The 26,088-nt window shown below is 44.6% G+C and overlaps 1 protein-coding gene across 1 annotated transcript in view; it reads left to right on the plus strand.

Annotated features, from left to right (window-relative positions):
- Wdfy3 (WD repeat and FYVE domain containing 3) overlaps positions 1 to 26,088 on the plus strand; it is a 223,789-nt gene that overhangs the window by 27,636 nt on the left and 170,065 nt on the right. The window contains 1 exon segment of the mRNA XM_076926347.1: positions 25,359 to 25,457. The gene's annotated coding sequence lies outside the window, so the exon portion shown is untranslated.

Genomic DNA, 26,088 nt, shown 5'->3' on the forward strand with positions numbered 1-26,088 from the left:
AGAACTAGTTCTAGTGATGCCAAGTACCACCTGGGTTGCTGATGCTTATGTTTTTGCATTTGCCTTTCACCATCTGGATCTTCTTATGCTACCTGCAATCACTGTCTCTGACTAGAGCCTGTCTTTCCTATTATCTTGGTTGTACCAGAACTGTGTGGGGTGGGTGTTACTACTGGGGTTAGAGCTGGGGGCCAAGATCTGCTCAGTGCCAGGCACAGATGGAAAGGAACCAGTGCTTCAGACCAGGAGTGACTTCCTGGGTCCCAATTACTTCCTGTTTGGGTGGGTGTTTCTGTCTCCTTACCTAAGATACTGCCCAGGTTAGAGCTCCTGGGAGGCCCACTTCCTCTGGGTTCTGTGAGATTGGGTGGAGAGCTGCTGCCTGATATCTTGCTCAGTGCTCAGGCCCAGACCTGAAGGAAACCAGTCCCATTATGTTACTTTAATCTACCATTTTCCTTCTGCTTTGTAGCAGACGAATGCTCTTAGAGCACTTTGTTCTCCTTCGTGTGCATGAACTCATCTGTAGTCCTGTGTTGATTTAGATGGTGTATTAAGTTCCCTTTGCTGAACTGTGATCAAAGCTCTGAGAAAGAACTTAAAGAGGAGGGGGTTGCTGCTTATGGTTCCAGAGGTTCATCCCATGGTTGGGCGGTCCCATCACTTGGGTAGAAGATCATGGAGACAGAAGTGTGACAAAGGCTCAGCTAGCTTTTTAGGAAGCAGAAGGGGTAAGGGAGACCCATCATCAGAGTCACCTTGGTAACCTTTCTAGCTAGGTACCACCAACTAAAGACCAACCATTCAATACATGAGCAAGTTGGGGACATTTCACACTCAGTCTCTAAAAGGTTCTAACTGTCACTTACTCTGGAATAATTGTTCACGCCTTGTCTTTTGTTGAATGTCTTGAGTATGCACTATGCACTTAGCCTATCTTTCCCTTTGTTTTATTGTGGCTGTCATGAGCTAGGGAGTGACACTATTTGGAGGTGTGGCTTTGGAGTAGGTGTGTCACTGTGGGTGTGGGCTTTAATACCATAGTCATAGCTGGCTGGAAGTCAGCCTTCCACTTACTGCCTTCAGATGAAGATGTAGAACTTTCAGCTCCTCCTGCACCATGCCTGTTTAGTTGCTGTCATGCTCCCTACTTGATGATAATAGACTGAACCACTGAACCTGTAAGCCAGCCCAATTGAATGGTGTCCTTTATAAGATGTGCTTTGGTCATGGTATCTGTTCACAGCAGTAAACCCTAACTAAGACAGTGGCCATGCCTCTTACTTGCTGTGATCATCCTTAGATGAAATGTAACATAAGGAATATGTCTTGCCCATTATTTGAGATACAGATTTTGACCACCCGTTTCCCTGTCCGATCTCCTCCCTTGTGGTCATTGTAACTCCCTGGCAGCTAATGAAGAGTCTGTGGGGAGGGAGGCTTCATAAGATAATTAATGCCATTCCTAATGATATTTCCTCTCTTGTATGCAACATTTGTTGGTGATAATTTTTGGAATTATTCAGTTTATTATTGGTATGAATTCATTGCCCCCCCCCCCCAAATATCAATTCATTATTTTCTCAGAATTTGGTTCTCAAACTGCCCTGTGTCTCACTGGACTCGTCTATCCTTTTATATTCCCAACAATTCTTTTTAAATTAGCATGTCCTTATTTTTAACCTTTAGAAGAAGGCTTATCATGTGCCTTTGACGCTCAGCACTTGGAGTTAGTCATTACCCTGAGTGGCTGTAGTTCTTCACCCAGAAGAAATCAAGATACAGACACTTGGCACGTCTCTGTCAACACTGGGTATTGTTTGTAGGCTCCATCAGGGAACAAAGCTAGTAAATCTATGTGTCTTTATACATAAAAACATATATGCATATGCATGTATCATTTGTGTGTATATATTCTGTTCCTGTTACATAGATAGATGTATGAAGTTATGTTTTTGCTGTTGTGTGTCTTTTGAGGCAGGGTCTTTTGTAGTCTCAAAATCACTGTGTATCCAAGGCTGGCCTAGAACTCGTGAGTGCTAAGATTACAGGTAGACCAGGTCCAGCTGCATTTGAAATGTTGATTCCTTCATTTGGCCCTTCCTGCAGTGAGACTAGGATCCTCACTCATCAACATTCCCACCTGTCTGTGCAAAATGACTGGAACCAGGAAGCTACCTTTTCCTGTTGCTCCATTTTTCTCCAGGTTTTTGTGTTACAACCATCCAACGTTATATTAGTAGAGCTGCTCTGTCGTATACATTGTGCATGTTTGTTATTTGGCTTTTGACATTGTTTTATAGTGGGGTTTGCCCCTCAGAGATTTAAAGCTTTTATGAATCCCATTTGCTGATGACTCTGTTTTGCTCTAACCTTCTGCATAATAGAAAACACAATGAATTTAAATGAACTTACTATAAAACAGAAAAGAAACAAAGTTGCTATTTTCTAGAGAAATAGGACTGATTCTCAATGCTGTCAGCATGTTGGAGACCAACAAGTGTCACTTCAGTTACAGAGTAAACTTACTTTACTTAAACTTCAGGATTTTCAAATACCTTGACTGTATCTGTCCTCTGGCTTTAGTAGCCATCAGCCCTCGGAGAGCTCCCAGTCCATGTTTGCAGAGACCCCAGCTCTCAGTGACCGTGAAAAGGGGAGTCTGAGCTAACTCATGGGCCTTGGCTGGCCCTGGGGTCTCTCTCCCCTTTTTAGTGTTCTCAGTACAGCCCTTACCTTTTTAGGTGTCTGTATCTCTATCATCTGAACAAGTCTGCAGTTTATAGAAAAGAGCTGAGAGATATCAGTGCAGCAATTCAAATGCCTTGTTAGATTACTCATCAAAACTCCATGACTTTAATCTGGGCAAGTTGGGTTGTAGGGGCCAGATGATCTTTGTGAGTTTAAGGCCAGCCTGGTCTATATTGTGAGTTCTAGGACTGCCAAGACTACATAGAGATCTATGTCAAAAAGACTGCAAATAAATAGACTAAAACTGTATGTCTAATGTCAAGTCAAGGTAAATGGGACTTACTGGGGGAGGGAGGGAGTGCAGTTCTGAGTGAACTGGGCATTTGATATGAGCATGGCTTGTCAAGGACTCCAGTGTGTCAGCCCTGTGGATGTGGCAAGACCTCCCTTCCCCTGGTGAAGCTCAGAGGGATGGCAAACCCTTCCTCAGGTCCAAGTGGGAATGTTGACAGTATGCAGAAAACGTCCTCCCTAGCTTTCTCTCCCCAGATGTTAATGGCCTGAAGACCTCTTTAGATGAGCTAATTCTGTCTCCTTCTGCTGTATATACTAACCTGCCTCCTTTTCAGCACTAACCTTGTCTCCTTGTTTTGTTGTATATACTAACCCTGTCTCCTTGTTCTGCTGTATACACTGACCCTGTCTCCTTGTTCTGCTGTATATACTAACCCTGGCTCCTTCCTCCCCTGTGTACACTAACTCTACTCATTGTTTATCTGTATGTAGTAGCCTTGTCTTCTTCTTCTTCAGTTGTGTATCAGGGTATAGCATTTCTCCATCAAAGAGCCCAGCCCACCAGATGCATTCTAGATTTTTTTGTATGTGTGCCTGTCTGTGTATCTGTTGTTTTCTTTATTCCCTTGCCACCCCAGGTAGGCCAATTCCTGGAGTTGTGCAAGGACATGATACTGTGGATTTTTTTGGTCGATGAATTTATTCATAATGACATAATTAAGTCATCAACAATGGTGAATATTGTTAAAGTAAAACTGCCAGTATCTCAGATTGGTGGGTCTAAGGAGACAGTTTATAAATTTGCGATGGTCAGAGTCCAGATACAACAAGAGAGGATTCTTAAAACTTCTAATTTGCTCAAAGGAATATTCTTTGCCTGTAAGTTTTAAACTGTAGTCAAACCATGTGCTAGCTTTCATTGGGGTTATTTTAACTCTGCGTATTAATTCTAGTTTATTAAGAGTCGGATTGATTTGAGGAATGATTAAAGATCACAAGAGGTCTGGAGTTTCTTTTTTGTTGTTTGACAGTCTCCTCACACTGCCTCTTACCTCCCTCCCTTCCCTGCCACACCCACTCATCCTCGCCAGTTCTTTCCCCAGGCTCATGACTAATGGTTTTGTTTTGTGCCTGGTATGATTTAACTGGGGCCATCTGTGTGACTATTGGATTGGAACTGTTGAGGCCTGGTGATGTCATCAGTGGGTACGGAACTGAGGGCAGTGGTTCTCCATCCTCTGAAGCTGTCAGTAGCAGATAGTCCAGCAGCGAGTGTACCGTCCTGAGGCCCTCCATCCAGGCCGGACTGACTGTCAGTGGGCTCATTTTTGGGCAGAATCAGTGCAGGCATCCACAGCTGCTGTGACTTTGCGGTTGCAGTGGCTATGTCCTGCGTAGGAAAAGGCGTTTCAAGGCCCTTCTCCCTATCTCCTGGTTCTTAAACTGTTCTTGTCCTCTCTTATGAGCTGTTCCCAGAGCCTTAGTGGGAATGTCTTGTTTAGGGCCAAGCACTCATTCATCATTGACTTCTGTGTTCCCACTCTTTTGGAAAAGAGAGGCTTCGCTGATTAAGGTTGAGAGTAGCCTGTGTCAACAGGTATAAACATAACCCTTTAGAAGGCCGCTTGACACTGCTATTATGTGTTCAGAACTCTGTTCCCAAAGGCATGAGATTTCCCCCTGCCATGGCTTTTGACCAATACTGTGCATGAGTTCCTTTCTGTGGAGCAGAGATCTCAGATCCACTCAGATAGCAGCTTCGCACTTAGCGGCAGTCCCACTATCGCACAAATGGGCATATCTTGCCTGGCAGGCTGGTCTCAGAGACACCGGAGTCACGGCTGGGCTAATTGTTGTTTCTCAGGTCTACTCACTACCCCAGCAAGCCTACGCAGTGGATTCTGGGACAATGAAAACTGTCTGGCAGGGAGGAGGTTTCCAGCTCAGTTCTAGATCTATTTCTATCATGTATTCAAGGTGTGTGGTGCTTTGGGCAAAAGAGTCTCACCTAATTCTTGGGCAACCACAAATATATCAGGAGCCTGTACGATTTAAGGATCTTTTGGGACCTCCTTGGAGGTCCCATACCTGTCAGTGGAGTGTTAGTCAAATAACCCACGGCTTCTGGTAGCTTTCTCTAGCTACATAAGGTATTTCCTTTCAGGCTCTTAATTATCATTATAAGCTATATTATTTTGTTTGTTGGGGTCTTGTTTATTTGTTTGTTTGAGAGAAGTTCTTACTATGTATTCTTTGCTATCCTGGAGCTCAGTATGAAGACCAGGCTAACCCTGAACTCTACCTCTGTCTACTGAGTGCTGGGTTTTGAGGCATGAACCCATTGTGTCCAGCCTATATTTTAAAAATTTGATTACAAGACAATAGTTTGCATAGCCTTTACACTGCCCATATTTTAGTTAACATCTCTCTTCTGTCCTCGTCTCCCTGCTGTCTCCGGCTCTCATCAACACATCCCTCTCTGCCTCTGATCCCCAGGTTCTCCTAGGCCTTCCTCAGTGTTTCCCTCCCTGTGGCCTTTTTCTAGTTTCTGGCTTCCACAGGTACTCAAAATCAAACACACAAAGTTAGAGATCTGAAGCTAGGAGTCACACAGAAGAGAGAACATGTGCTGTTGGTTTCTGTGATGGAGTAATGCCCAGTTTAATATTTCCAGTTCTATATATTTTCTTGCAAATTTCATAATGTTTTTTACATTTGAGTAAAATACCATCCTTGAATTTATATACCATATTTTCAGTATTTTCAATACTGGAAGATAGACATCTAGGCTGATTCATTTCTTAGCTGTTGTGAATAGAAGAACAGTGCAAAGGAATGTTCTTAGCGATTGTGAATAGAAAAACAGTGCACATGAATGTTCTTAGCGATTGTGAATAGAACAGTGCACGGGAATGTTCTTAGCGATTGTGAATAGAAAAACAGTGCACAGGAATGCACCATTTGCAGCACATTCTGGATACACTGAAAGGCAGGGAAGTTCTGCAGGGGAAGCCTTTCCCTCCTGCTTAAGAGGCAGAGTGCTTGTTGGTAATCCTATACCGAGACTCACGGCAATCTTCAGCATTGGGAAGGAAGATATTAGTACTTCCCTCATGCTGACAGTAAAGACATATCTGGTTCCTGCTCACTGAGACCTGCAGTGTGGGCTCCCGAGACAGACAGTGCCTGGCAGGAGTTGGGTGAAGAGGACAGTCTCACCCTAGAGCTCCAGCTGCGTGGACTTGTGCTGTTTCCTGTGGCCATCTCTTGTGAGCCGCCCAGAGGGACTTTTCCCTGCATTTCTTGACCTGTTGTCTTTGTGTTTTCTGTTTTTAGTTCACAGCGCTGTTTATTGCCTCTCCGAAATTACAGACTGTCCACAAACCGGATGTTTTCTTGCAGCTAGCCAACTCATAATAAAACATGAACTTTTTAAAATAAGCACTTGCCCTTAGACCCGTAACAGGGCGCTGGCTTTATGGTTCAGTTCAGAACATCAGCTGTACTTTCAGGATTAGCGGATTATGAAATAGGCTCTTGATTAGCCTGTGAAGAATGCCAGCCCTCGTGACTAGAAGACAGCACGGAGGGTAACTGGCTTTGCACCACTGGCCAGCATCATGGAGCTCGGTGTTGCTGTGCATTTTTATAGAATTAGGCCTTTTCTGTTCTAGTTCTTGTTAACTAAGGTTTGCATGCTGTTTCTGCTGTCTGCTGGTGTCCGGGTTTTGGTAGTTTTTTTTTACTGTACACTTTCCACGGTAAAATATTAGAGCGCACATGTTTTCTCGTGGGAATCCTAGTTTTAAGCAGGTATGAGAGAGAATTTGAGGTACGGAAATAGAAATGAAGTAAAAATGGACAACTAAAGCCCTGAACCTTGCATTTGTTTCTGCGGAATGTCTGAGTTTCCCTCACTTGAACATCATGGTCATGCTTTCAAAACTAGCACACCAGGGTCCTTGGTGGGTTTTCCTTTAATATGACAGGATGTTCTAGTTTACTGTCCATAGTTACTCTGAATGGCATCAGTTTGTATGAGTTTGGAATTTTATTTTGACAGGCTTTAGATTTGTTCAAATTCTACGAATAGCATAGTAATAAATGTATCTTTACTATAGTTGAATATGTGTGATCTAAAAAGAGCTATTTTAATTAGATGAAACTGTGATTCATTGGCACTGTGTGCATTCAGAATGTTTTGTAGTCATCAATCACCTCGAGGTCTAGAACTTTTTGTTATCTCAGAATCTCCACTGACTGGGCAGCAATCCTACTCCCCATTCTTGACTCCTGGAAACCTCTGTTCTACTCTTGTCTCTGTATTTGCCTATCTCAGACATTTCACATGTGATGTTAAGATATTTGCCCCTTTATATCTGCCTCTTCCATTTAGAATGTTCACAAGGTTTATCCATGTTACTGCATGTGTCAGACCTATTTTTTTTTTTTTAGGACAGAATGATAACTTTATCATTCTGTGTATTTGCCACATTCTGTTGTAGAGTTTGCTCTTGATAGACAGTTGAATTTTATCTACTTTTTGGTGTCATGAAAGCCACTCTGAGGATCTTAGAGCTCTGAGGATCTTAGTATCTGTGTCTGAGTCTGTGTTCAAGGCTTTCAAAAAGAGCTTGCTGGATCATACAGGAACCAGCCTTTTAGGAAGTATTTTAGGAAGTATTAGGAGTTTGCATGCCACGTGAGTACATGTAAGTATATGGTTGACAGCAACACATGAGTGTTAGAGGAGAGGAGGGAGAGGGAGAGGAGAGGGAGAGGGAGAGGAGAGAAGAGAAGAGAGAGAGAGTTAGAGAGTTCCTTTGAGTGATGCTTTGTATATGTTTAGCCCAGGGAGTGGCACTATTAGGAGCTGTGGCCTTGTTGGAGTAGGTGTGTTACTGTGGGTGTGGGCTTAAGACCCTTACCCCAGCTGCCTGGAAGTCAGTATTCTCCTGTTTGCCTTTGGAACAAGATATAGAACCCTTAGCTCCTCCTACACCATGCCTACACGGATGCTGCCATGTTCCTGCTTTGATGGCAGTGGACTAAACCTCTAAACCTGTAAGCCAGCCCCAATTAAATGTTGTCTTTATAAGAGTTGACTTGGTCATGGTGTCTGTTCACAGCAGTGAAACCCTAACTAAGACACTTGGCCATTTCAAAATTGTGTTAACCTTCTTGTGGGTGAGTTATAAGACATCTCTTTGTATACTGGATATTAAACCATCATGAGATACATCAGTTTGGTCAATGGAGTCATTAATTCATCAAAGTATTGAATTTTACTGAAGATCTTTGTTTCTAGCATACCTATCATTTTCTTCTTGTTTTGGTGACATACTTGAGACAAACCATCATGAAATTCAAGATCACGAAGATCTGCCCTGTTTGCTTGTTTGAGTTTTATGCTTTCATCTTAAAAATTTACGTCTGTAGTATGTTAGAAGTTAACTTCCATGTGATTATTCCTATTTTCAGAGTATTTGTTGTTGTCGTTTGTTTTCATTATAAGTAGGTTGTCCTTTTCCAGGTGAATGGTCCTGGTCTCCCTATTGGAAACCCATTGGCTGTACGTGTGAGGGGTTTTCCTGGGCGTTCAGTACCGTTAACCGCCGTGTGCCCATCATGCCAGTGGCATGTTATTTGTTATATTTAACTTGCCATACTCTGTATGTGTGTGCACTCATGTGAATGAGTGTCGGCACCTCAGCTGTCCACTCCCACCTCCACTGTTGTTTTTCTGCTGTGTGACTAGAGCAGCTCCCCATGAGCTTTTGTGGATTCCCCGCCTATACCTCCCGTCTGCCCATAGCAGACCTGGTGAGATTACAGACACTCCTGACGTTCATCTCCCTTCTCATATGGGCTCATTGCTTTGACTCACCAACCCAATTCTCCAGCCACTAGCTACTACTTTTAATATGTAATTTATAAAACATTTCTATTTCTAAAGTCTGGAGATATGCTTCAGTGAGAGAGAGAGCTTCCCTAATGTGTGGGAAGACTGGGTTTGAGTTCCTGGGATGACACACACACAGGCACAAAAACACGCACGCAAACACATACGCGCCACTCACACACCCTTGTGCACACACGCATGCACGCGTACAAATACATGTGTGCACTCTAATATATATCTTAAATCATGCTTCTTGGGATTCTTGAGCTCTGCCTCTGACTGCTCAGGGTTGTAAGCATGTGCCACAGATCCAGCTTAAGTTTGGCTCTCAATAGTTGCATTTATTTTGTGGTACTTCAGGTACTCCAAGTGTCAACTTTATTATAAATTCTGATGGGTGTCATTTGAAGAAAATTAGTGCCCAGCCTAGCAAATGTTTGGTTATTCAATTGGTGCTGTAATTTCTTTAGAAACCAGATACTTGGGGCTGGAGAGTAGCTTGGTGGTTAAGACCACTTGTTGTTTCAGAGGACCAGGGTTCGATTCCCAGTACCCACATGGCCCACAGTAATCCATAATTCCAGTTCCAGGGAATCTAACTTCCTCTTCTGACTTCCTAGGTCACCAGGAATGCATGTAGCACACAAACATGCATGTAAGCAAAATTACTTAGAAAAGCATGAAGACGTTAAATGATTACTTAGTACTTCATAATTGATTGCAGAAAGAACACAGGAAGGAGAGACACCAATTATTTACATGACTAGAAACTGATGTTTTTAAGTTAGTGGTTTTGTTTGGTTTTGCTTTTATTTGAGACAGGTTTTATGCCCTTCCACCTTTTTTATTTTTCCTGCATGTGTCAGTAGTGTTTGAGTATGTCTCCATATGTGGGGAGCATGTTTGTATGCACACACAAATACATCTGTGTGCAGTTGCCCAAGATTAATGTCCTCTTCCTTGTTTGTCTCTCTTCTGTATTGAGGCAGGGTTTTGCCATGAGCACATCTCTTAACCATTTCTGATTGTTTCTTCCTCCCCGGAATTGGGATAATTACCAGGCTGCCACGCTCAGCTGGCATTTATATTGGTTCTGAAGACCCACACTCCGCTTTTCATGTGGTGTAACCATAATGCTGTCTCCTTTGCCCCCAAGCTTGAACTTCTGATCTTCACTGTGAACCTTCCCGTGGACTGCAGATTGCACCGTGCTTTGAAATCCTGTGTATTCCTGTCGCTTCGGCTGAAGCATAGAGTGTGGCGTCCAGCAGCTTTCCTTACCCACAGGACTCATGTCTTGTTTGTCCCCTGCTACTCTCAGTCTCTTCTCTTCTCCTTCCAGAACAGCTTTGCTCCTTCCCCTCCCGTCCTCTGGAACTTTATACTGTTTCCTTAGTATCTTAGGTAATATTTTATATTTGTTTCTTTTATTTATGTATCTGTTATGATTGTGGTTTCTTTGGGTCAAAGCCCTGTTATGCAGTCGTAGTTGGCCTGATACTTGCCATGTAGTCCAGAATGGCCTCAAACTCAAGCCTCCTGGGACTTGTACCTGGGACTCCCAAGTACTGGGATTTTAGGTGTGAGCCACCACACCTAGCATTTATCTATGTATTTGTAGAGCGCCCCAGGATGATGGTCGGCTGCTTCTTTCCCTCTGTGATAGGATGGTTAGTGTCTTGTACTTCTGCTCTCTCCATGGGATGTAACACAGGGGAAAGCATGACAAAGGAGTGCAGACCAGTAGTTATTAAATGAATGCGTGTGTGTGAGTCATGTAATGATGCTATTCAGACATGCCAGCTTAGAAAGACACACCTATTTTCCTGATTCCTCTGGGCTGGGCATTCAGGATGGGGTTAGCTCAGTGGTCTGGCTTCAGATGTCTCAAGAGATTATAGCCAGGATGTTGGCTAGGCATAATTAAAGTTGTGACTGGGCTGGAGATTCCTTTCCTGGATGGCTCATACCCATGGCTGTTGACAGAGGCTCCAGTTTCTTACTAGTTGTCTTCAGGAAGCCTCCTGTCTGCCCACACGGGGCCCCTCTATAGGGTTGCATGTGTGTCTTCACAGCATGGAAGCTGTATAAGAGAGAGAAGCAGTGGAAGCTGCCTTTCATGAACTAGCCACACATCATTGCTTCTGCTGAGTTCTGCCTCAGGTGTAGGCCACAGAAGGACAGGGCAATTAGACTCCCTTTGAAAGGAGGTGTATACACGAGTCTGCATAGATTTTATAGCAGAATATATTAACACAGAATATTTTAACACAGAATAGATAGTAATCTATACTTTTGTTTTGGGACCTGTCTACAATGTATCATATTTTTTTTGATATTAAAACAATAGTTCCATAGAAATAGTTATTTTAAATAAAATAGTTGTTTTAAATAACTATTTTAAATAGTATTTAATAGACATTTTAAATAGTACTTTTATAAAATATTTTGCTTGTTTTTTTAATCATGCAAAGTAGCTGGGCTACATATAAATATAATGAATCATGTTATTACCTAAATATTTATAATTTTATTTCAGTGTTTTCACTGAAAGTCTGGAAATGTGAAAATTGTCTGTTGAATTCTGTGTTGCCTGTGAAAGGAGTGTGGTGGAAAACCCACTATACCTTTAAGATGAAATACTTCTGTGAAACACGTTTATGCAGGTTTAAGAGGAAAAAGTATTGTCTTTTGAACATCATAGCCTAGAATAATTGAAAATAAACAAATTAAAGCCTTTAAAGCCATAATTTCTTACATTGAGAAAATTTTGAGTCCTTACTGTATGCCAGGCACTGAGTATTGATCACAAGACAGGCATGATCTGTTTGCTTGGAGGTCATGATCTGGTGGGGAGTTAGAGGAATGAATAGCTATTTACCAATATTGATAAGGGCAATATGAAGAATGCATAGATATTTACTAATATTGATAAGGGCAGTTTGTGGAATGCATAGATATTTACCAATATTGATATGGGAAGTCTGTGGGAAGACAAGGGAAGGCGAGGGGACAACAGAGTGGGGACAGGTACACCTGCAGTGCCAGAAACACAGTGGAGTGAACCTTAAAGCTGAAGACTGAGGCTCTGTTGCCAGGAGCTCATGGCAAGGAAGATGGTCCTGTGCTGTGAGCAGTGGGGGTGTGAGTTGAAATGATGCTGGAGATGTCCAGCCAGAGAGTGGAATGCAGTTTGAGAGGGAGGAAGGATCAGATTATCTGAAACCATGATACAGAGCGTGGAATTTATCTAGTGCCTGGAGAGTTAGTCGTGGGTTTACATTTACCAGTTAGGGTTTCCACTAACCAGACGTCCCTTGCCTGCACAGAAAGAAATGAAGGGCAGAATTGTTGAAAACAGGAAAGAGGCCATTACAGTCCAAAGAGAGAACGGTGTGGCCGTTACATATGAAATGATCAGTAAAAAAGAAAGGATGAGCTGAGCTGTGGGTTGTCGGTAAAGCTGATGAGACTCACATGGCATGAAGGACACAGGAAAGGTAACACTTAGGTTTGTGGCTAGAGTGGATGGATGGATGAGACTGAAGTTGGGAGATGAAAAGCATGAGTTTATATTGAACATGATGCAGCCTGTCTGTCATCTGGTAGAGAAGTTGCTCATCCCTGGAATCAAGGGGCTTGAGAAGAGATATGTAATGGACACTTAAAGGTGTGGAGTGGGTCAGACTGGACCTGGGAATTGCAGCTTTGAGTGTGCGTGTGTGAGTCATGTTCACACTTCATAACAATGAGAAAGGCAGCACAGAAAGCTTGCTCTGTTGATGGACACACATGAACGCCAGGGCATGTGTAAGTTTATCTTCCTATTGCTCTGATATGATAACCCCACAAAAACAAGAGCTTGATCCCTAGTGCACCCCTCCAGGGAGACCAAGCAGAAAAGACCTGAGGAGTGTCATCATTTCATATGCACAGTCAAAGTCAGAGAGCGATGAATTTTAATGCACGTGTGCTAGTGCTTGGCTCATCTTCTCTCCACGTGTACATCAGCATCTACTTCCTTAGGGAATGTTACCTCACAGTAGGTGAGTCTTCCCAACTCAATTAACACAATCCATCCCCAACACTGCTTATGGGTCAACCAAATCTAGACCCTTACTGAGACTCCAAGGTGATTCTAACCAGTGCCAATTAGTCAATTAAAACCATGTCAGAAGAGGATATATATATATATATATATATATATATATATATATATATATATTAATTTTATCCATTGTGTAGTGCCTGAGAGATATAATTCTTCCCATTGGCTGTCTGTTGAGTGATAACTAGCAAAGGCACTTTCTTGTTTGGCTTCGGGAATGTTACCTCTACTTTGTGTCCTAATGACAGCTGGAGCAGAGTTGTTTATAAGGTTAAAGTATCTATAAAATACTATTTTCCCATTCTTTGCCCTCACTTTGTATATGTGTCTGACCTTCTTAAGCCAGATGTCATACTGATGTTCCATGTTCCTTCTCTTACGTGGCTTATATTTGTTTGCTTGTTTTCTGGGAAAAGGTCTCACTCTGGAGCCTTGGCTGGCCTGTATGTAGCTCAAACTGGCCTCAACCTTATAGAGACCTGCCTGCGTTTGTCTGCCTGCCTGTGCTGGAATTAAAGGTGCTCACTACCACACCTGATCCTCACATGTGATTTTAGATAGCAGGTGCATATCACATAAATATATGAAGATAGGGTTCATATGTAAAATGTATGAAACTCTTCCTGAAACATTCATATCTAACTTCCTCATGTGTTTCTCGGTCTGTAAAGTCTTTGGTGCAGCAGCTGTCAGGTTTGTTCCTCACACAGCAGAAGGTCTTAAAGGCTCATTTCGAAATATTTTTGGAGTCTGCATTTTGGAGTAGAGCAAATTTAAAACAGTATCATCAGTTTCTTTTTACACCTTGGTCTCAGGCTTTTAATAATTAATGTAAGTCTGCACTTCATTTTACATTAACCCGCATCAGACATGAAATTGGATGTTATGTGCACATCGGGTGGTTAATTAATGTGCTTCGAGTTGTCACTGCTTTTTCTTTTCCTCCAACCTTCACTTCTTCCTTCCATCTTAAATAGAAGCAGTTGCTGTAGAAAGAGCCCACAATCGACTGCCTTTTCTAGTCTCTAGTAACTGTCCACAGCCCCTAACCCTTCATTTTCTCTTGATGCTAATTGCTCTTAAAGGTGTTACAATAAAACCCCACCCTCTCTTCCACCGTTCTAGAATGAAGTAGGGAATCCTGCTCCGTGGTTACATCATAACCCTGTTCTCATCATTTCCGAGTGACATGGCACATCATCAGTTTTAGCACATACATCTTTTGATCCTGGTTTAAGAATTTTGAAAACAGAATGCATTATATCTTATTTAGAGACTGGCTTTTCCTCCCTCCTGCCCCTACTTCCTGAGCGTTGGGAGGACAGGTGTGTACCGCCACACCTGTTTATCATGCAGCTTTTAACAGATACTGTTGCTGTGTCGCTTTTGAATTGACATTGTCTTTTGTGGTGCATAAAGAACAAAGTCTAACAGTTGGTGAGGTCTTTGATTTGATGAGAGATGGCAGCTCTCAGACTGTGTGTAATCTAATACAGTAGGTCCGAGTCAGTTTGTGTTTATGTAAAGTAAGGGTATAGTTTTAAAGATGGTGCCATCCTTTTCCTCTCGTTTTCTCCTTGTCCTTGGTAAGTGTGGCACAGAAGTGACCCAGGTTTCCTATAAAAGGCCTTAGTCCATTTGGGTCACATTAACAGAACTGCCACAGAATGGGGTGTGGTGGCTATTCCTGGTTGTCACTTTGGCTACATCTGGAATGAATTGCAATCCAGAATTGGAGGGCACACTGTGATCCAGATCTTGAGCATAGTGGCTATGAAAAGCTTAGGCCCAGTCAAGGTAGCACACACCTTTAATCTCAGGAGACTGAGGCAGGCAGATCTCTGAGTTCAAGGCCAACCTGAGACAGAGCAAGTTCCAAATCCAGGCTTGGTGGTACACCTTTAATCTGGGCCACACCTTCTGCTGGAGGCTCACATAAGGACAAAGGAAGAGGGAAGGCTTCCTTCTTCTTTGCCTGCTTGCACTTACTGCCAGCACATCTGTTGGAACCTACTTCTTCAGGATTCCAGCTTCTACAGACGACCAGGTGAAACAACTAGCCTCATGGGACTGAGGAACTACTAGATTCTTGGACTTTTCATTCACAGCTGCCCATTGTTGGGTTGTTGGGTTAGTTGGACTGCAGACTGTAAGTCATCACAATAAATTTCATATATATATGTATGTGTGTGTGTGTGTGTGTGTGTACACATACACATACATACATATACATGAGGAATGGAGGGAGGGAGGGAGGCAGGAAGGAAAGGAGGGAGGGAGGGAGGGAGGGAGAGAGGGAGAGCAAGAGAGAGAGAGAGAGAGAAAGAGAGATATTTTGTAAGTTCTGTGATTCTAACATCTTGCCTGGAGTCTACTCCCTCAGGAAAGCTGACTCACCTGAAGACTTGCTAAGGAGATGGGAGGAATAATTATCCCTGTAATGAAATAACATACTTATTGTTTCTGGAAGCCCCTCCTTCATGCAGTGGCTCACAGAGCCTTCACCATTGCCTGCTGGTTTCTAGTGTAACTTCCCTTCTTCCAGACACTGGCTTCTGTGTGCTTTCTGTGATGCTCTGAGATTTATCAGTCTCCGAGCCCCATGCCTGCCTCTCCCAGCCCCCTCACACTGTTCCTCCATGTCCTCTGCTACCCATGTGGTTCCATTGCTGAACCTCCTGCATCCAGGACTTAACCCAAAGGTGCATCTTTCTCTTCCTTTGTGACCTCTTCTTTTGGCACCTGCTGACGTTTATTTCAAACTCTAATAAAATTGTCTTCTAGCCTTCTTAGGAATCTGGTGTTGTTCTTGGATATTTAATAATTCTACTAGTTCTTAATATGACCTGATGACAGAGTAGTATCAATTTATTTAATCACCTTTAGCACAATTACTGGGCGATTGCCCCTAAACTATTTTTTCTATACTATACTGGCTATTTCCTGGCTGCGCTCCCCAAGTTACTTGACTATGGTCATCCTGTCTGTGCTGGATTCATTCCATCAGGCCATTTTCTGGTTCTCCAGCTTCTCCCTCTCTCTCTGTCTCTCTCTTTCTGTCTCTCTCTCTCTTCCTGATTCTTCAGTCTCTCTCTCTCTCTCTCTCTCTCTCTCTCTCTCTCTCTCTCTCTCTCTCTCTCTCTCTCTCTCCTTATCCCTAGCTGCAACTCCCAGCCCCATAATTGAAGCCCTGCCTACCTCTATTCTCCCCACTAATTGGTTGTCGGCTACTTCAACCTGTCAGAGAATATAAGTGAGCAAACTTTGGTGTTCATGAGAATGTGCTCATCTGGACTGCAACCAGATCTTGCAGGCCAGTATTGAGCATTTGAATACATAGCAGCACTAGACCCCCCCCCAGTCTGGCTCTAAATTATTTTATTAATAAGACTAGTAACCTAACAAGAGGGAACCCTAAATTCCTAGGGAGTTTATTGTATTTAGTCCTGTGCCTTAATTGTCAGGGTTGCAACCAAACACTTACTATATTTGCATCTGTGCCAATAAAATTGAACCTAAGAGGGGACATAATGAAGTTAGGTGTGGAGAGTGCTGTTGTGGGGCCAGGCAGCCTGGCTTGTGTTCCACACTTGCTGTCTGCCTGGCTTGTGTTCCACACTTGCTGTCTGCCTGGCTTGTGTCCCACACTTGCTGGCCTCCTGGCTTGTGTTCCACACTTGCTGGCTTCCTGGCTTGTGTTCCACACTTGCTGTCTGCCTGGCTTGTGTTCCACACTTGCTGTCTGCCTGACTTGTGTTCCACACTTGCTGTCTGCCTGGCTTGTGTTCCACACTTGCTGGCTTCCTGGCTTGTGTTCCACACTTGCTGTCTGCCTGGCTTGTGTTCCACACTTGCTGTCTGCCTGACTTGTGTTCCACACTTGCTGTCTGCCTGGCTTGTGTTCCACACTTGCTGTCTGCCTGGCTTGTGTTCCACACTTGCTGGCCTCCTGGCTTGTGTTCCACACTTGCTGGCTTCCTGGCTTTTGTTCCACACTTGCTGTCTGCCTGGCTTGTGTTCCACACTTGCTGTCTGCCTGACTTGTGTTCCACACTTGCTGTCTGCCTGGCTTGTGTTCCACACTTGCTGGCCTCCTGACTTGTGTTCCACACTTGCTGGCCTCCTGACTTGTGTTCCACACTTGCTGTCTGCCTGACTTGTGTTCCATACTTGCTGTTTGCCTGACTTGTGTTCCACACTTGCTGGCCTCCTGGCTTGTGTTCCACACTTGCTGTCTGCCTGGCTTGTGTTCCACACTTGCTGGCCTCCTGACTTGTGTTCCACACTTGCTGTCTGCCTGACTTGTGTTCCACACTTGCTGTCTGCCTGGCTTGTGTTCCACACTTGCTGTCTGCCTGGCTTGTGTTCCACACTTGCTGGCTTCCTGGCTTGTGTTCCACACTTGCTGTCTGCCTGGCTTGTGTTCCACACTTGCTGTCTGCCTGACTTGTGTTCCACACTTGCTGTCTGCCTGGCTTGTGTTCCACACTTGCTGGCTTCCTGGCTTGTGTTCCACACTTGCTGTCTGCCTGACTTGTGTTCCACACTTGCTGTCTGCCTGGCTTGTGTTCCACACTTGCTGTCTGCCTGACTTGTGTTCCACACTTGCTGTCTGCCTGGCTTGTGTTCCACACTTGCTGTCTGCCTGGCTTGTGTTCCACACTTGCTGGCCTCCTGGCTTGTGTTCCACACTTGCTGGCTTCCTGGCTTTTGTTCCACACTTGCTGTCTGCCTGGCTTGTGTTCCACACTTGCTGTCTGCCTGACTTGTGTTCCACACTTGCTGTCTGCCTGGCTTGTGTTCCACACTTGCTGGCCTCCTGACTTGTGTTCCACACTTGCTGTCTGCCTGGCTTGTGTTCCACACTTGCTGGCCTCCTGACTTGTGTTCCACACTTGCTGGCCTCCTGACTTGTGTTCCACACTTGCTGTCTGCCTGACTTGTGTTCCATACTTGCTGTTTGCCTGACTTGTGTTCCACACTTGCTGGCCTCCTGCTTGTGTTCCACACTTGCTGTCTGCCTGGCTTGTGTTCCACACTTGCTGGCCTCCTGACTTGTGTTCCACACTTGCTGTCTGCCTGACTTGTGTTCCACACTTGCTGTCTGCCTGGCTTGTGTTCCACACTTGCTGTCTGCCTGGCTTGTGTTCCACACTTGCTGGCTTCCTGGCTTGTGTTCCACACTTGCTGTCTGCCTGGCTTGTGTTCCACACTTGCTGTCTGCCTGACTTGTGTTCCACACTTGCTGTCTGCCTGGCTTGTGTTCCACACTTGCTGGCTTCCTGGCTTGTGTTCCACACTTGCTGTCTGCCTGGCTTGTGTTCCACACTTGCTGTCTGCCTGGCTTGTGTTCCACACTTGCTGTCTGCCTGACTTGTGTTCCACACTTGCTGTCTGCCTGGCTTGTGTTCCACACTTGCTGTCTGCCTGGCTTGTGTTCCACACTTGCTGGCCTCCTGGCTTGTGTTCCACACTTGCTGGCTTCCTGGCTTTTGTTCCACACTTGCTGTCTGCCTGGCTTGTGTTCCACACTTGCTGTCTGCCTGACTTGTGTTCCACACTTGCTGTCTGCCTGGCTTGTGTTCCACACTTGCTGGCCTCCTGACTTGTGTTCCACACTTGCTGGCCTCCTGACTTGTGTTCCACACTTGCTGTCTGCCTGACTTGTGTTCCATACTTGCTGTTTGCCTGACTTGTGTTCCACACTTGCTGGCCTCCTGGCTTGTGTTCCACACTTGCTGTCTGCCTGGCTTGTGTTCCACACTTGCTGTCTGCCTGACTTGTGTTCCACACTTGCTGTCTGCGTGACTTGTGTTCCACACTTGCTGTCTGCCTGGCTTGTGTTCCACACTTGCTGTCTGCCTGGCTTGTGTTCCACACTTGCTGTCTGCCTGGCTTGTGTTCCACACTTGCTGGCTTCCTGGCTTGTGTTCCACACTTGCTGTCTGCCTGGCTTGTGTTCCACACTTGCTGTCTGCCTGACTTGTGTTCCACACTTGCTGTCTGCCTGACTTGTGTTCCACACTTTCTGTCTGCCTGACTTGTGTTCCACATTTGCTGTCTGCCTGGCTTGTGTTCCACACTTTCTGTCTGCTTGGCTTGTGTTCCACACTTGCTGTCTGCCTGGCTTGTGTTCCACACTTGCTGGCCTCCTGGCTTGTGTTCCACACTTGCTGTCTGCCTGACTTGTGTTCCACACTTGCTGGCTTCCTGGCTTGTGTTCCACACTTGCTGTCTGCCTGACTTGTGTTCCACACTTGCTGTCTGCCTGGCTTGTGTTCCACACTTGCTGGCCTCCTGGCTTGTGTTCCATACTTGCTGTCTGCCTGGCTTGTGTTCCACACTTGCTGGCTTCCTGGCTTTTGTTCCACACTTGCTGTCTGCCTGGCTTGTGTTCCACACTTGCTGTCTGCCTGACTTGTGTTCCACACTTGCTGTCTGCCTGGCTTGTGTTCCACACTTGCTGTCTGCCTGACTTGTGTTCCACACTTGCTGTCTGCCTGGCTTGTGTTCCACACTTGCTGGCTTCCTGGCTTGTGTTCCACACTTGCTGTCTGCCTGACTTGTGTTCCACACTTGCTGGCCTCCTGGCTTGTGTTCCACACTTGCTGTCTGCCTGACTTGTGTTCCACACTTGCTGGCCTCCTGGCTTTGGGATGCTCGCTTTACTGATGTCTTAGCAAGTTTTCTGCTCCAGATGCCCAGGGCAGTGTAACTTATGAACCATTTGAGTTCATTAAGGTCTTGGCACTGACCTGACAAGGGCTTCTGTGTTGTGCCATCATGTGGCAAGGGGCTTCACATGTTAACTCAGCAAGAAGCCTACTCTATTCTCTATCCACCTCTACTCTGTGGTTGCTTTAACTTATGTATTCATGAGTACAAAGCCTTCATGTCTGCTTCACCTCTTAATACCATTTAGAAGTAAATAAATTTCAATTTGATACATAGAAATATATTTGATAATGAAAGTGTAAAATCCAGTGTGAAGCTCTGAAGCTTCAGGACAGCTGTCATAACTGTATCACGGTTTGCTGCCATGTGTAGTAATTTGGCTTAGTTAATTTTGATGTATGATTTTTTATTTGCAGTTTCTTTATAATAATGTTATTTACCAAAACATTTTAAAATCCTTTAGAACATTCACATTGCATATACCCTACAAATTGAGGAAGCAGATGAATGTGGTTTCAGAATCGTGTTAAATTTATATGACAAATAATTCACATATGATGTAGATTACATTATTACAAAGCCTTATACGGGCATCTTTATACATTTTGATGAGTTAACAAATTTCTATTCCATTGTGTACTAGTAACAGATGGAGTTTTAACCAATACTTGCTTTTTAGAGTTTCTCTTCCCTTCCTCCTTCCTTCCATCTGTTCACTTCATTTAGCCCAGGCTGGACTCAAACTGATTTAGCCACAGATGGTCGTGAGCCCTACATCTTAACTCAATGATTCCCTCAGGATTCATTTTAAAATATCTGTTCAAACAAGTTATTTCCATGCCCAAGAGACTCAAACTCAGTAGTGACGTGTTAGGCTGAAATCAAAGCTTATGGTCCCCCGAAGAAAGGAGAAGCTGTATAAATGGTGACTTGCATGAAGGTTGTCTCTACCGTCCCACCCAGGAATGGTTTCCAAGGCTGTCTGCTCTTTGTGTATGCTTTAAGTGAGAGTGCAGCCTCTAGCCTTCAGTTAGGTCTTGACAGGAGGTATATCCAATCTATGTTTCACACACAGTCAGTTCATTCACATGCTCCAGGATGGTTGCCAGGTAGTTGTTTCCAGGATTGCCATCTTACTGAAGCATACAGCCTTTGTTTCTTCTTGTAGATCACATTCCTGCACTTCCTGCAGCAGAACTCTCCCGGAAGAGTCTGAATGCTTCGGGTATGAGCAGGAACTTTTACTCATGTCCTCGTCTTTAAAGTTTATAAGAATAGGCAAGAGATATTTCCCCATTTAAGTGTAGTGTAGATTTGGGGATCCAGCCATCGTCGTTTATGTGGATAGTGTGATAAATCTCGGCTGTTTGGCTCGCCTGAGGATGGCAGGGAGACATCCATGGGCTAGCATTTGTCTCTGTAAATGGCATCACTCATATAAAGGTACTACAGTAGAGTTTGGGCCAACTGCCCTGGGTCCGTAATGCTCAAAAACATTCACTTCTCTCTCAAATGCTAGCTCGGCCTGTTGGCTATCACTTCCCGCCAGCACCACAGTATTCATGGTGTTACCCACAGGCCAGGTGACAAACTTACTCTGTTCCCCTTGTGACCCCAGCTCACAGGGATTAATCACGATCAGCTTGCTCCCTTGCTGTGGGCCTGGGGAGGGGAGCATCATGGCAGCAAGAGGGTGGCGGGGCAAAGCTGCCCAGCTCGGGGCAGCCAGGATGCCGAGCAGGTGCTGACACTGCACTAATAGATGAACCATAACAGGACTGATGCTCCATCCACCCGACTCACAGAATGCCCATGGGAGTGAAGTCAACCTACTAGCAACCAGAATTTCCTTTTAAGTCTGCATTCTTTGTGGTATGAGTTGATTTTTCAGTTGTGCGTACCTTTCATTCAACAGCATAATTACACTTTTTTTTTTTTAAAATTCTGAGAACTTTTTTTTTTAGAGCGACTGAAGTCTAAAAGGAGTTTCTTAGAAACTACTTCTCCTTCTCACACATACCATGCTCCGGTATCAAGGAAATAAGCTTTATATATCTAATCTCACTAACAAACCTGAAAGGGAGAGGTATAAGGCAGGGTTGGGATATGGGGTCTCTTATGACCTGTTCTCAGAAGGCACACGGTGGTAGTCTTGACGTTTATTTATTAGGACTTCCATTCAAGGGGGGATGGAGATGTGGTCCTCTTAAAAGGTAGGTGTGTGGGTTGATTGGCTGACAGTTTAATCACCACAAATCAGAACTTCTGGGGACTTTCAGATACACTGCTATCTGGTGGGAGTTTTAGTTGGCCCTCTGATACAGGTGTAAATGATTTACAGGTTAGTGTCTGAGCTCCTGTCTACAGGTTTTAGCTGTGGATGTTTCCTGTTACTCATACACAGAGTACCTACCTATTCTTGGAAGTGTACGAGTTCCCTTTAGTATGTGTGCATGTGTAGTGTATAAGGTGTTTGCATGTATGTGGTGCACAAGTACATGTATGTGTGCATGTGTATGGAGACCAGAGGGAATGTTGAAAGTCTTCCTCAACCAGTGTCAGTCTCTTGCTTGAAGGTATAGCACTTGCTCATTCAAGTTGGTTAAATGGCTCTGCAGAGCCTGCTTCTCTGGTTCCCAAAGTGCTAGGGTTGTAGGTGGGCTATCACACCCTCCTCATGCTTTTGTGGTGCTGGGGATTGGAACTCTGGTCCTCAGGCTTGTAAAACAGTTGCCTGGCTGAAGGAAGACATGGCTCCCTCCGCCCCCATGCTGCTTCTATGGTAGAGTGTCCTGCTGTGGCTGGAGTGAGATGCTAACTCTTTATGAACAGCTTGGAAATGGGGAGAAAGCTTTGAGAGAAGAAGGGAAGACCTGCATGTGTGGGAATGACTGAATTCCCTGATGCGAGCCACTGCTCCGTGTTTACAGCTAGTCTTCAGAGGAGAAGTACTCCAAGATAACGTGAATCACAGCATCTCCTTGTGTCACGTTCAACAGGGAAAGTGTAGCACATTCAGATGCCAATGGATAGATGATTTCTCTGCTGGTGAAATGAGCTAATGCAAGGCAGATTAGATTATGTTAAAGGCAGGAATATATATTAAAGGAGCTGCTGACGGACAGGCGAGTTCACTGACCCCAAGGATGGAGACCAGGGAAGCCGCCATGGGTTAAGAGGGGGTGGGGGGAGGGGAGGGAGAGAGAGAGAAAGAGAAAAGGCATGTCTAGATTTTATATACAGGAGGGAGCCTCTGGGGGCGGGGAGGCAGCCTAGCCCCTAGGCTGGAAAGTTCAAGATTGGGGCCAGGGTATGCCAGGTAGGGACTGAGGGATGCTGGGAGGACCTGGAGGCAAGGTCTGCTTTGGTATGTAAAATATGCACTTCAGTCCCTTGACATGGTCAGAAATACCAACCTATCAAAGTGTGCAGAAAAACCATAGAAAAATTAGCACGATTTATTGATTTAACGCCCTGTAGTGAGCCAAAGATAACATCAGGAATGAAATCCAAGTTTGTAGAGGCTCAGACTACACTTTTTACACTTTCTGATCTTCCTGGGAAATTGCTTGAATTTGCCAGGTGGTGAAACACGTCTTTAATTTCAGCCCTGGGGAAATGGAGGCAGACCGATCTAGTTCCAGGCCAGCCTGGTGTACTGATCGAGTTCCCTGGGCAGCCAGGGCTACACAGAGAAACCCTGTCTCAGAAAAATAAAAGCAAACAAGACAAAAACAAGCAACAATTTGAACAATTGAAGAAATTGCTTCAATTCTTTGTCTAGAATTTAGAGGGCTCTTTTGATTTTCCACTATCTGCTGCTTTTGTATATATCGCCTCCAAAATTTGGTTCTTAAACTATTGAACGCTGATGGCTGCAGGAGGTGATGAAGCAGATCTTACTAATGAAGGGATAAAGCTCTTAGCAGAGTCTATACAGAACAGTTGTTCCTCTGTCTTACTCCTCCCTCCCCTCCTGCTCCCTCCCCCTCTTCTTCCCCTTCCTCTTCCCTCCCCCTCCTCCCCCTCTCCCTCCTCCCTCCTCCTTCACCTCCCTCTTCCTCCCCTTCCCTCCCTCACCTCCCTCTTCCTCTCCTCCTCCCTTTTCCTCCCTCCTCCCTCACCTCCCTCCTCCCTTTTCCTCCCTCCTCCCTTTTCCTCCCTCCTCCCTCACCTCCCTCCTCCCTCACCTCCCTCCTCCCTCACCTCCCTCCTCCTCCCTCTTCATCCCTTCTCCTCCCCCACTTCCCTCTTCCTCCTCCTCCTCCCTCCAGCTGAGGAGCCCTCATTGTCAGTCACAGCTACTCTGCTGCTGAACTGTGAACACAGCCAGGATGTTTGTTTCAGCTATCTTTCCAGATGTTTCCAGTGTGGAAGTCACAGCTGGAATGTCTGCTCAGAACAGTAGCTCACCTGATAATAAAGCCCTGATGACCACATTGGTCAGTACCAGTTGGAGGCCGCCATCCATGTCAAAGAGATTGCGTTTGATCTTGGTTACATTGGACACAAAGAACAGCTGGGGGTAAAAGAGAAAGGCCAGCCATCTTAGGAGTACCAAGAGCCGAAGATGTTGGAGTTGATGGTGAAGCAAAGGGGCATGTCTGGCTGTAATTGTCTCTTCTTCATGTCTCAGGACTCTGAGGACGTCAGAGCAGTGATGGCAGTTGTAGAAGACTCAGGTCCCGTTTATGTCGGGGGTCAGAAGGTTGTAGTCTTGTGTAGGAAGTGTTGCTGTTCATAGAATGTTATCTGTAGCTTTGAAAAGCAAGCTCTTTCCGGTTTCTGTTGACTTGTGATAGACGATTGGAGCATTGTCCTTCTGATAGTTTAATGTAATTGATTATAAGCCATAGACCGTTTTCCTAGGATGTATTGGCAAGTCAGGATGATATTATTCACAAGCCAATACTGTCCAGTTTAACTTGCTTAGTAATTGGAACGTCCCACATGGTTTTATTGAAGGGGATTGTGACTGGCCACACTTCACATGTGACATGTCAAATTTTCTACCTAATATATTGAAATTGAAATAATATAAGCCATGTGAAGCTAATGACTGCCATGGACAATAAAGACTTCAACTCTTCCAAGTCCTGTGGGTCAGAAAGAAGTCTGCGTGTGGAATTGATTCAGAATTTCATTTGCTCACCTCACTTCTGAATATTGCAGCTAATTAGAAGTCACAGCGCCTTGCTGTCTGAGTGAATCGTACCACAGCTCTTCAGGGTTGGATTCCGTAAGAGTGTCCAGGGCAGGTTTGTCTCAGGCCATTCTGTATGAGATAATCTGAGGCGAGTAGCTGTGGAAGGCTGAGGTGGAGCCTCCCCGTTACTGTCTCCCTGTTAGGACTCTGATGATTTAAAGCCATTGTGGCCAAAGTATTTTAAAAGTTCAGCTCCCATACTTGAACATTGCTTACTACAGAGATCAGAACTTGAGCAGTAACCTTCATAGAAATCTCATGTTTTATTTCTGTGGTAATGGTTCTCAGCCTTGGTGAGTGTGTTAGAGGCAACTGAGGAAAGTCTTGGACCCAGGCTGCTGCTCCAGCCCAGGCTTCCTAGCTTAGGCAAAAAAGAGTGTGGGTAGCAGGGCACTGTTCATCTCTTATGAATGGAATAATTTCTATGTGGAGGAAAATATTCTCAGTTAGAAACTAATTCACCATCTCCCTCTGTTTTCTAGTTGGAACCCCAATTTCAAGTCTTGAGTGAAGTGCCGACTGTGGATGGGACCCGCTGCGCTCACACACTCAGAACGCACTGTCCAAGGGATGTCCTAGAGGTCAGTGCCTGGAAGAGAGGCCACGGGGCTTGTGTTCAATCGTTATTACTGTTGAGTTTATTAGGTAACTGTGATGATAAGTTTGTGAGTAGAAATGGCTTCTTAGATTGACTTGCTTAATAGTTCTGTCTTTATACATTTGATTATTTAAATGTATTAACAACTATAAAATGTCTTAAGAATTACATTGGAATGGGCTGTTTAAAGCAGGATGTGGAGTGTATGTTCACCTGTATGCTTATAGGTGTGTCATATGTATGCAAGGATATTCAAGAAATAGTGATAGTGTCTACAGACACGGGAGATGGGGTGAGGGGTGCTTTTTGATGATCTTTTAAAACTTCTGATTATGGTAAAATAAACCCAATGTCTAAAAACGTTTTAGATTTTTTTTTTCCAGTTCTTCACACTAGAAAAATAGAAAGCAAGAACGTTTTCATTAGAGTTGACGACCTCGGCTGATTTGGCTTGGATGTGTGACTTGGGGCCCTCTATAGCTTTCTCTTTCCTGGACTCAAGGTGTAGGGGTTGATTTCCCTTTCATCTTCTTCCGCCCTGTTTAACTCACCCTGGCCAGACTTGTCTTTGTGATCTTCAGTCAAAACTCTTAGAGGGGCGCTTTCCCCACTTC

Source organism: Arvicanthis niloticus, chromosome 27, assembly GCF_011762505.2.
Source record: "Arvicanthis niloticus isolate mArvNil1 chromosome 27, mArvNil1.pat.X, whole genome shotgun sequence".
Taxonomy (NCBI): Eukaryota; Metazoa; Chordata; class Mammalia; order Rodentia; family Muridae; genus Arvicanthis; species Arvicanthis niloticus.